Raw genomic sequence first — 10,871 nt, 5'->3', positions numbered from 1 at the left:
TTCAGGTTAAGGCTGTCCACAAGAAACATTAACCACAATTTTGGCAACAGAGTGAATCACTAGCCACTTTACTTTGTTTAGAGAGAGATGCTGAGTGTTCCTGTTTGTCCTGTCTGAATCCAAGTCTTTCTCCTGACTGGTGTCCAACGGCAATTCCAGGCCTATCACCAGATGCTTTCACTGAAATCTCACAGAAGCATTTCCCACAAAGAGTCAAGAATCTTCCTAGTCTTCCACACCAACCCCTTCACAGGCTCCTCCAAGCAGCTGGACATGCCTAGCTTCTCATGGGTCCCAACTGACCCACCTGCCCCACACTGGTTCACCTCTACCAGTGACTCTGATCCTATTGGACCTTTTATTTCTCAGATCCACTCACCACTGGATAAGATACACTTCCTATTACCTAATATTTATGGTGGTTCTATGTCTATAATTAAGCAGAAATTACACAAAGTTATCAAGTGATGGAGCCAGGATTCTAATATGGAGCCATGTGATTGATTGGACTCCAGAACCAACCACTGGTAGTTACCATGCAGCTATCTAAGGCAATATTAGACTATTTTGTTAGAATTCTTTATCATTTTGCTAGGAAGGAAAAAAACAGAACTTGCAGCAATTTTCTCCCAGGAATAGCTCATTATATATGAAGATTCCTGATGTTTCCTATAAACCAAAGGGTATGTGCATGTTGGTGTATGTGTGATAGTTGCTCAGTCGTGTCTGTCTCCTTCGTGACTCCATGGGCTGTAGCCCACCAGGCTCCCCTCTCCATGGGATTCTCTGGACAAAAATACTGGCATGGGTTGCCATTTCCTTTTCCAAGTGCATATTGGTAAGTAAAGATATAAAATGTACAAATGAGAGGCCATTGGTGAACTGCATCTTATAATTAAACCCTCCTAAAGGGAAATGTTGTGCCTATAGAAGAGTTAGAATATATGATTCTACTCATATAAATCAAGCTTCTTTGGCCCCAAAGGATTCATAAAAGTTTCATTCCTCTAGTTATAATGTCTAGTGCTGCTATACACAGAGAATTCTACGGTGCATTTTGAACTCCTTAGAGTACTGAAAACTGGTGGATTCTGGTAGGTGGAAGGGATATAAGATTTGCTCATCATTTGCAGAAGGCCTACATTCTCTCCCATTCACAATCATTTTTATGACCGTCAAAGCTTATTTTTCTGAAGACACTGCATTTTTCACATCCATTGCCCTCTTTCCTGGGTCTGAAACATAAAGAGCTGTAAGTCCTCCTGTGTTCTAGGAATATACCCTGCCTGACAATTGTGTTCTTAAGCACACATTTTTGGTAATTTTCTTCGTCCCTAAAAATATCAAAGCCATAAACATTATTTTTTTAAAAAGACAGAAATAGCCAACTGTACTACTTCTTAACTCAAGCATAGGTGTTACTAGAGGAAATATTAAAAAAAAAAAAAAAAAGCCCTGGAGATATGGTGCAAGATAGCATTCAGTCAAACACTTACTTAAATCTAGAATATTTTTATTTGAGAAATATTGTACCCTCACTCATCTTCCTAGGGTCTGAATTCTTTTGTTGAAGATGTCTGGCCAGCTATATTCATAGTCAGACTCATCCAAATGAACAACTGATGGAGACAGAATTTTTGCATCCATAACATAAAGCCTATCTGAGGTACACAGACAAGAGCAATTAGTATAAAACTGGCTGTTCTGAGTTTTGAAACATTTAAGGTCCATCACTGAAACTTTCACATTTTTAATGGTAACGACAGCTATCACTTAAGGAGTTTCCCAGTCATTTGTGAGACACTCAGTTTGGGCTAGAAATTAGAAATGTACACAGCTTGAGTACTGAAAAATGGATATGTGCTCAGCTTAACAAAATACCTGTAAGAATATTTTCCCATCATCTCTTTCCAAGGATGTGACCATCCCAAAAGATAGACATTGCCATGGTTATTTTCTCCACTTGTGAGAGTGACCTCCCTGGTGGCTCAGATGGTAAAGGGTCTGCCTACAATGCGAGAGACCTGGGTTTGATCCCTGGGTTGGGAAGATCCCCTGGAGAAGGAAATGGCACCCCACTCTGGTATTTTTGCCTGGAGAATCCCATGGATGGAGGAGCCTAGTAGGCTACAGTCCATGGGGTCACAAAGAGTCGGACATGACTGAGCGACTTCACTTACAGGTGAGGAAACTGAAACTGGGGCTCAGAGACATTTACCTGGCTGTCAGTCAGGGCACTGAAGCTCAGGAACAGAGATTTGTCTCAGTGCCTGCCTCTCTGACTACATATTCTACACTCTTTCCATACTTTTCCACTGTGTAGTTAGAAATGCTCTTCCTAATTTGAGTTCTCAAAGACTTAGGCATCAGATAAGACACATTATTTAAAAATTAAAATTTGCAAGCTGTTTTTAGCTTCAATTAACATGCTATGTCCTGTTGAAGATTCTAACATTCTAAGATACAGAGAAAAAACTGGCTCTTTAGCTTAAGAAATCTTTAAAAGAAAATATTTAGACACAAGTTTAAACACACAAATGCTACAATGATAATAAACTTATTAAGGAATTATTTGTGCAAACACTATCATGTTTTCTTTGTTTTTCAAAACTCCCTTGCTTAATTGCCTGGTGTGGTGCCCTACGGTTAATCGTCCTATTTATTCATATATTTTCATTTTCAAACCGTGATATAGCAAGTTAGCTTTTTAAAATTTAATTGTTTATTGGCTGTGTCAAGTCTCAGTTGCAGCACCCAGATCTTCACTGGGGCACTAGGGCTTCTCTTTAATTGTGGCACTCAGGCTCGGCAGTGTACAGGCTTAGTTGCCCGCAACATATAGGATATTAGTAACTGGCCCAGGGATTGAACCCAAGTTCCCTGAGTTGAAGAGCAGTTTCTTAACCACTGGATTACCAGGGAAGTCCCAACCATCCTGTTTAGATTAGATGCTCCAGTGAAAATCATGACAATACTGGTGGCTCAGATGGTAAAACGTCTGCCTACAGTGTGAGAGACCTGGGTTCAATCCCTGGGTTGGGGAGATCTCCTGGAGAAGGAAATGACACCCCACTCCAGTATCTTTGCCTGGAAAATCCCATGGACAGAGGAGCCTGGTAGACTACAGTCCATGGGGTCACAAAGAGTCAGACATGACTGAGCAACTTCACTTTCACTTTCGACTTCACTTAGAGACAAATAATAAAATTCTCAGGAATATTTAAGATAGAATTTTTATAAACATAGTATGAAGAAAATGAAGATCATTTAACTTCAGTCTGATAAAGCAATATTTTCTATCATTTAAAAACCTGATCAGGGACTTGCAAAGGTATACCATAGACATTATTAGTCATATACCAACAGTAAAATGAAAAGCAGAGAATAAACATTACAGTATCCTGCAAAAAAAAAAAAAAAAAGATGAGAAGCTTTGAAATATAGAATTTATAACAGGACATAGATCAGATATTTTTTACTGTAACCACTATGTCTTATCTCTGTATCCCCATATATATGGTAAGTAGTTCATAAATATTTGAAAAATAAAATAAATGGGATTTATAAGGATAAAGAAGTTGTGACATCTTGGAGATAAGGAGACATTTAAGGTTCAAAAACTACATCCACCATATAAATAAAGTAGAGCATTAGAAATATTTCAGTTCCTTATTTGGGTCATCAGAAGGTAGGATACCATGATGGGTATAAAGAGATGAAAACTTTGGAGTTGTAAAGACCTGGATTCAACTCCTAGCACCACCACTGGCTAATGTAAGATTTTAGATAAGTTACTAAGCCTTTACTTCATCATATGTAAAATGAGAAAATATGACCACCCAACACCGGCCTCCTCAGTATATAAGAACTGTGTTCACTGCCTTTGGAAACCTACCAATTTGATTTTTTTTGGAAAAACAATTACATAGGACTACCTTATTATTCCTGGAAATTAAACTCTGATTAAAAGTAGGAAAGCAAGACTTCCCTGGCAGTCCAGTGGGTAAGACTTTGACTTCCAATGCAGAGGATGCAAGTTCAATCCTTGGTCAAGAGAACTAAGATCCCACATGTCTTGTGGCCAAAAATCAAAACATAAAACAGAAGCAATATTATAACAAATTCAATAAAAGCTTTAAAATGGTCCACATCAAAAAAAACTTTAAAAAAATAAATAAAAAATTTAAAACCAGAAATAGGCAAATCATATTATCTCACTCTGTGACTATCATACCAAAGAAGAGCCACTTGGCTTTGAAAGTATAAATGATATAAATGATTTTAAAACTTACTTTTCCTAGTTCCACTGAGTAGTAGTTTATAGGTCATCTCAATTTATTTTTCATCACAACCATCTCCAATACAACAATGTCTCATTAAAGCAGATCCCATTTAACCTGAAATTTGGCATGACCTAGGTCTTAGACCTTAAGCAGTATAATTTTATTGTGAAACTTCTAGAAAGAACTAATTATATAGTAACTTTTTCCCCCACCTATAAAATAGTTCCACCACAGAGACAGCAGACACAGAGCCTTAAAGACCTGGATTCAAATCCTAGCACCACCACTGATTAAATGTAAGATTTTAGAGATATTATAGGCTTATTACTAAAAACAGAATTGATTCCCAAGGCATACAGCCACACCACTAACATCATACACAAAATAATTACCAGAAACACTAGACAACTGAGCTAAAAGTCTAAGGACATTTAGACAATCTAGGGAAGAGGATTTCTATAAATTTAGCAAAATATCTTCTTGCTTCTATTCGATCTATTGGAAAGACAGTGTTCCCTGCAATATCCCAGAGAATAGTGGCTATAAACAAAGAGATGGGTTAGGTTGAAATTGGACTCCATGGAAATTCACTTAATGATGTGTCAAGTCATTTTCAGTAAATTGGCAAATGTGTGAGTTCCGTCAATCCTTAATAGGGAACCCAATCAAATAAGGAAATATCAGTTTCTTGCCTTTCATTAGTAACTCACAGAAAGGCTTTTTAATAGAACACGTCTGTGTGCTCAGTTGCTCAGTTGAGTCTGACTCTTTGCAGCCGCTTGGACTGTAGCTCACTAGTCTCCTCTGTCCATGGAATTTTCCGGGCAAAAATACTGGACTGGGTTGCCACTTTCTCCTTCAGGGGATCTTCGCAACCCAGGGATCTGCTTCACATCTCTTGCATCTCCTGCATTGGCAGGCAGCTTCTTTACCACTAGCACCTCCTGGGAAGCCCCTAACAGAACATATCACGTATTACTTCCAAGTCTTTGCCTTACTGACAGATTTTCCTTCTGTCTTTTCCTTCTCATAACACCATCAATTAGCCCTTATTAAGCCAGATTATCCTTGGCCTAAGCTACTCCCCAAAGAGAAAAGGACAGCCTGGGATGCTACCAAGCAAGCAGCTAGGTGGTCCAGCTGATTCCAGGCTATTGATGATCACAGTAACCAGACTACCTGGGACTCCTGTGGCTGCCTCAACAACTCAATCAGAACTACAGAGTGCCTTAGAAAAGTCCATATGGGTTATGCATTGTGCACACAGCTCATGTGAGGAATTTCCAGAGTTAGGTTTCTTGGGTTTGGATCCCAATCCTACTCACTAGCTGCTTGAAGTTGAATTAATTTTTTAACTTAGAGAATGCCTCCATTTACTCATCTATAAAATAAGAGGTTATAACACTATCACAAGGGTTATTGTGAGAATTAGATGAGGTGATATTTTCCATGGCTTAGTGCCTGGTACCCTGTAAGTGTTCAACAAAGGTGAGATGCTTATAGAAGCAGTTGCTGTGTCTGATGGTGATGGTGCTGGTGATGGTAGTGGGAATTGTGGCCGTGGTGGAAGTCATGGCCGCACTGGAGGGGATAATGGCAGGAATGTTTTATAGGAATACCTTATTGAAGTACTATGATGTATCATTAACTACAATGAAAAAGCATCCATCTAGTCAGTCAGGTAAGGATCCAAAGCCCCACTCATTCAGCCTTTTAAAAACGCTAAGCGTTGTGTCACAAGACTTTTAAAAATACTAACTTCCTTGTGTCACAAGACTTAGTTAAGACTCTGTGCTTCTACTTCAGGGGGCACTGGTCCTCTCTCTGGTAGAGGAACTGAGATCCCCCTTGCCACGGTGTGGTAAAAAATGAAAACAACAACACACCAAACCCCTTCAAAATGTATACTATCATGTAAGAATTGAATCGCTAGTCTATGTCTGACGCAGGATACAGCATGCTTGGGGCTGGTGCATGGGGATGACCCACAGAGATGTTATGGGGAGGGAGGTGGGAGGGGGGTTCATGTTTGGGAACACATGTAAGAATTAAAGATTTTAAAATTAAAAAAATAAAAAACTTAATACTAAAAAAAAAAAAAGCAAACAAACAAAAAACATTAAGCATTCTAAACCTTCAATAGCCTCAGACTTAGCAGTGGTCCTTGCTTAATACTCCTCTTAGAAGATCAACCTATTTTTATTTTTTTGGCTGTATCACATGGCTTGTGGGATCTGACTTCCCTGTCCAGGGACTAAACCCAGGGCCCAAAAGTGAAAGCACCGATTCTTAACCACTGCACCACCAGGGAATTTCCTCAACTAATTTATTGATTGCCTATTAGATGCCACATATTTTTAATGTATTATCAAATTTAATTCTTACTATGATCCAGCAAGGTATTATCTCCACTTTATAAATAAGGAAACTGAGGGTCAAAGAGGCTAAGTGATTTTCCCAGGGGCACAGTACTCGGATATGATAGGTAATTTGACTTAAAACCCAAAACCCTTCCCATCAAGCTGCTACTCATAATCCTTAAGGTCCATAAGAGTGCCTAGGTATAGAGCTTGCTCTAAGAAGTTACCAGATAAATACAATCTCTCTTCTCTAACTCCACATTGCCATCACTATGCAGGCTCATGGAGGACTTGGGGAATATCCAGATGGATTCAGCCAGCTCACTGCCACCGTTAGGAATTTCTTGCTGCATGTGGTAGAAAATATTTCAAACTACATATGTCTCCAACATGCTACTTCTTAAAACTCTGTTAAATTTCTATTTCCTTATTTTATTTTAGATTTACTCTTTTTTAAATCTTCCTCCCAAATATAAGCTGCATGAGGGCAGAGACCTGTCTCTGGCTCCCATCCGCATGCTCACCACCTAGCCCGGCACACGACACGTGCATGTGTGCGTGCTCTGTCACTTCAGTCATGTCTCTCTCTGTGTGACCTTATGGAATGTAGCCCGCCAGGGTCCTCTGTTCATAGGATTCTCCAGGCAAGAATACTGGAGTGGATTGTCATGCCCTCTTCCAAGGAACCTTCCCAACTCAGGGATCAAACCCTGTCTCTTTTGTTTCCTGCATTGGTAGGTAGGCAGATTCTTTGCCACTAGCATCATCTGGGAAGCCCACATGACACACAATAGGTGCTTACTAACTCTCAGTTGAATGAATGAATGCATTTTTGAAACAGCATTTATACACCAATGGCCATGTTTTTTCCAGGTAACATGTATGCAATGTTCTAGCTTGACAGAATGCACACCTCTAATTTAAACAGCTTTGTTGACCTCCTCCACCACCAAGAAAGGAAAGGAGGAAAGGCTGTAACCTGCTTGTAAAATACCAGTATAAGTAAAAACCCTCCTCCTTGATCCTGGCTCTTGAAAGGTAAGGGCATGCTTTCATCTCTGTAGTATGTTAGATTTTTCTGCCCATCTAGCACTGCACACCAGGCAGTTTTTCATATTCATTTTTTAAGGTCAATAAGCAGGACAGAATTATATAAACAAGCCACACTCCAAATTCACTTCTTGTTCTTTCCCACTACAAGTATAACTGGTTTTCAGTCTTTGGCCTTACAGGGAGAAAACCATTCCTTTATCATCAATAAACCTGGCCTGCACATTTATACAGAATATCTAATGTCTCATGGACACTTTCTCCCTGTGGATTCATTTTGACTCCCAGCAAACAGTTTACTGTATATTTCACTCAGCTTGATAGAGTGCAAGTAGGTGAGTATTTTCAGATGATTTATCAATATCAACTGATGTTTTCTTGTCACAGATAAACAGCCTCTGCCATGAATCAATAGCGTGTCAGCGATGCTGTCACAATCCCCCCTAATGTGAGTGCGGTGTATTGACAGCAGATATATTACCCTGAATGTCTGCAAATGTGAAGCACCTTAGCTATTTGTGTGCCACGCTCAGTGCCCCTTTACAAAGTAGGGCATTTGTTTCAATGTCCGCCAGGGAATATGACCCAGGCCAGTCTGTATGCACAACAGCAGACGGCTCCGGTCCATCCCACTCCAGCTGTAAGTTTCCATTGAGCCAATTAGCAGAAATCCATTTACGTTTCGTGGCTTTGATTACACAGCTGTGCCCAAAACAACACACTGATGTTTTTGTTCACAGCAAAGTCATGCAGTGTCCTGAACCACAGCCCTCTGAACCAGCAGTCTATATATACCCCCACCCACTAGTTAACATGTGAATCAGGCCAGGATGGTTCCGGCTCGGACTTCTGGGTCAAACAGATTTTCTCTAATGGGTTCCTTATCCTAGAGCTAGGAGAACAGCATCAGTAGTCCAAACAGGGCTGTCAGAAGCAGGTAAGTCCATCCTGGAACCTGGGTTGATGTCTTCACCAATTTCTATATTGCAGAGCGTTGAACTTTGCCATTAGACTAACCTTGTTTCTAGTCCTTTCATTTTCTATTTATGGCTTTGAGAAAATCATCTAGATTCTGTTTCCTTCGTTTGACTTTAGTTTCCTTAGTTTCCTTAGGCTCTGACTTCCCTGGTGGCTCATATGGTAAAGCATCTGCCTAAAATGTGGGAGACCTGGGTTTGATCTTTGGGTTGGTAAGATCCTCTGGAGAAGGAAATAACAACCCACTCCAGTACTCTTGCCTGGAAAATCCCATGGACAGAGGAGCCTGGTGGGAGACAGTCCATGCGGTCACAGAGAGTCGGACACGACTGAGTGACTAAACTTTCTTTCTTTCCTTTAGTTTAGAGTGGGAATTGTAATAATACAACTTGATTATTAAGAGAACTTAATGAGATACTACATGTACAACTTAGCCTAGGGCCTAGAACTAAATATATTCTCAAAACCTCAAAGTTATTGTTATAAAAATGAGCAAGATAAAGAAGCAAGAGGGCAACATTTTAATGAATGGTCTGTCTACTTGCAAGATGAAACTGATGATGCTGCCCTGACATTGAAATGAACAGCCAACATTTATATGATTTGACTTCATGGGTTAAATGTCACCCCCATTTTACTTTATACAGATGTTAGAATTTTTAATGAGCTTTAGGGTAAGACAAAGAATAAAACCCTTCTAGAGTCCTATACAGGAAAGCTTGTCTTAGTAGAAATTCTTAGCTGAGTGACACTTGATACAAGGTGATAATAATGTCTTCTCATTTCACTCTGATTTTTTTGTTAACACACATACACATACAAGAAATACAACCAAACAATAAACTATTTCTCGCAAAGGTTTATGTTCCTTCAATCCTACACTTTTACCGTAACTATAAATGCTTTCTAAAAAGGCATGCACTATGACCCCTATTTGCAGAGCAGCAGTGGAGATGCAGACATAGAAAGTAGGCTTATAGACACGGTGGGGGAAGGAGCTGCTGCTCTTGGTGCTGTTTAGTCACGTCTGACTCTTTGTGACCCCATGCACTGTAGTCTGCCCGACTCCTCTGTCCAAGGAATTCTTCAGGCAAGATTTCTGGAGTGGGTTGCCATTCCCTTCTCCAGGAGAGAGAGGGACAAGTTGAAAGAGTAACACTGAAACATATACATTACATTATGTAAAATAGACAGCCAGTGGGAATTTGCTGGACAACACAGTGCTCACAAGCCCAGTGCTCTATGAAAACCTAGAGAGGTGTGATGGGGTGGGAGGTGGGAGGAAAGTTACGTATGTATACCACATATGTATACCTGTGGCCGATTCATATTGCTATATGGCAGAAACCAACACAATATTATAAAGCACTTATCCTCCAATTAAAAATTACAAAAAGCAGCAGTCTATACTGAGAGGAAGAAAATAAAGAAAATAGAAAAAAGTTAAAAGGCATGCAAATGCAGTTTTACATTTTTCAAGAACACTATGAGATAAGTAGATCAGGGGGTAATGTTTCCATTTCTCAGGCAAGCGTAGCAGTTCCTAGAAAAGAAACTTGGGCAAAATCATGTGCATAATACTGTCCTAACACCCAAGAGAGAGCAGACACTGCTCCAAGTTCCAAGCCTTGGAGGGGCCTACATAACAAAAACAACACACACAAGACAAATTTAAGGATGCACAGATACCTGGTCTGAGTCCAACACACAGACCAGCACCCTAATTCCTAAATATCCACTTTCCTGATTAATACTGTTCAGGCCAAAGAAACATTTCTCTACCCCTCTTGCCCAATCCCCTCCCAGAAAGGCAATGCTGCTGAGAAGCAGTGAATAGCTGTGGCTGTTTGCTGCTAGAGTTGGAGACAGACACGGCTTTAACTTCAGGGAGAGTGGTGGAGGGTATGAGCCGTAAAAGTGCTCCGGTAAAAGGAAAGGCAAATTAATTAATTTGTCAAATCCTTTCTCACAAACAGTATAAAAGCAATAGATTCCTGCACAACAAAGTACCCTCTACTCTAGAATGCCTCTGTTTTCACACTTCTATTTGTTTCACAATTAGAGTTCCAGAAGCATTTAGGAATTAGTGCAACAGGCTTCCCAGGTGGAACTTGTAGGAAAGAACCTGACTGCCAATGCGAGATATGTGGATCTGATCCCTGCATAGGTAAGATCCCCAGAGAAGGAAGTGGCAACTCAC

This window comes from Budorcas taxicolor, chromosome 7 (genome assembly GCF_023091745.1).
Source record: "Budorcas taxicolor isolate Tak-1 chromosome 7, Takin1.1, whole genome shotgun sequence".
Taxonomy (NCBI): Eukaryota; Metazoa; Chordata; class Mammalia; order Artiodactyla; family Bovidae; genus Budorcas; species Budorcas taxicolor.
The sequence above is the reverse complement of the archived record's forward strand: the minus strand, read 5'-3'. Positions refer to the sequence as shown.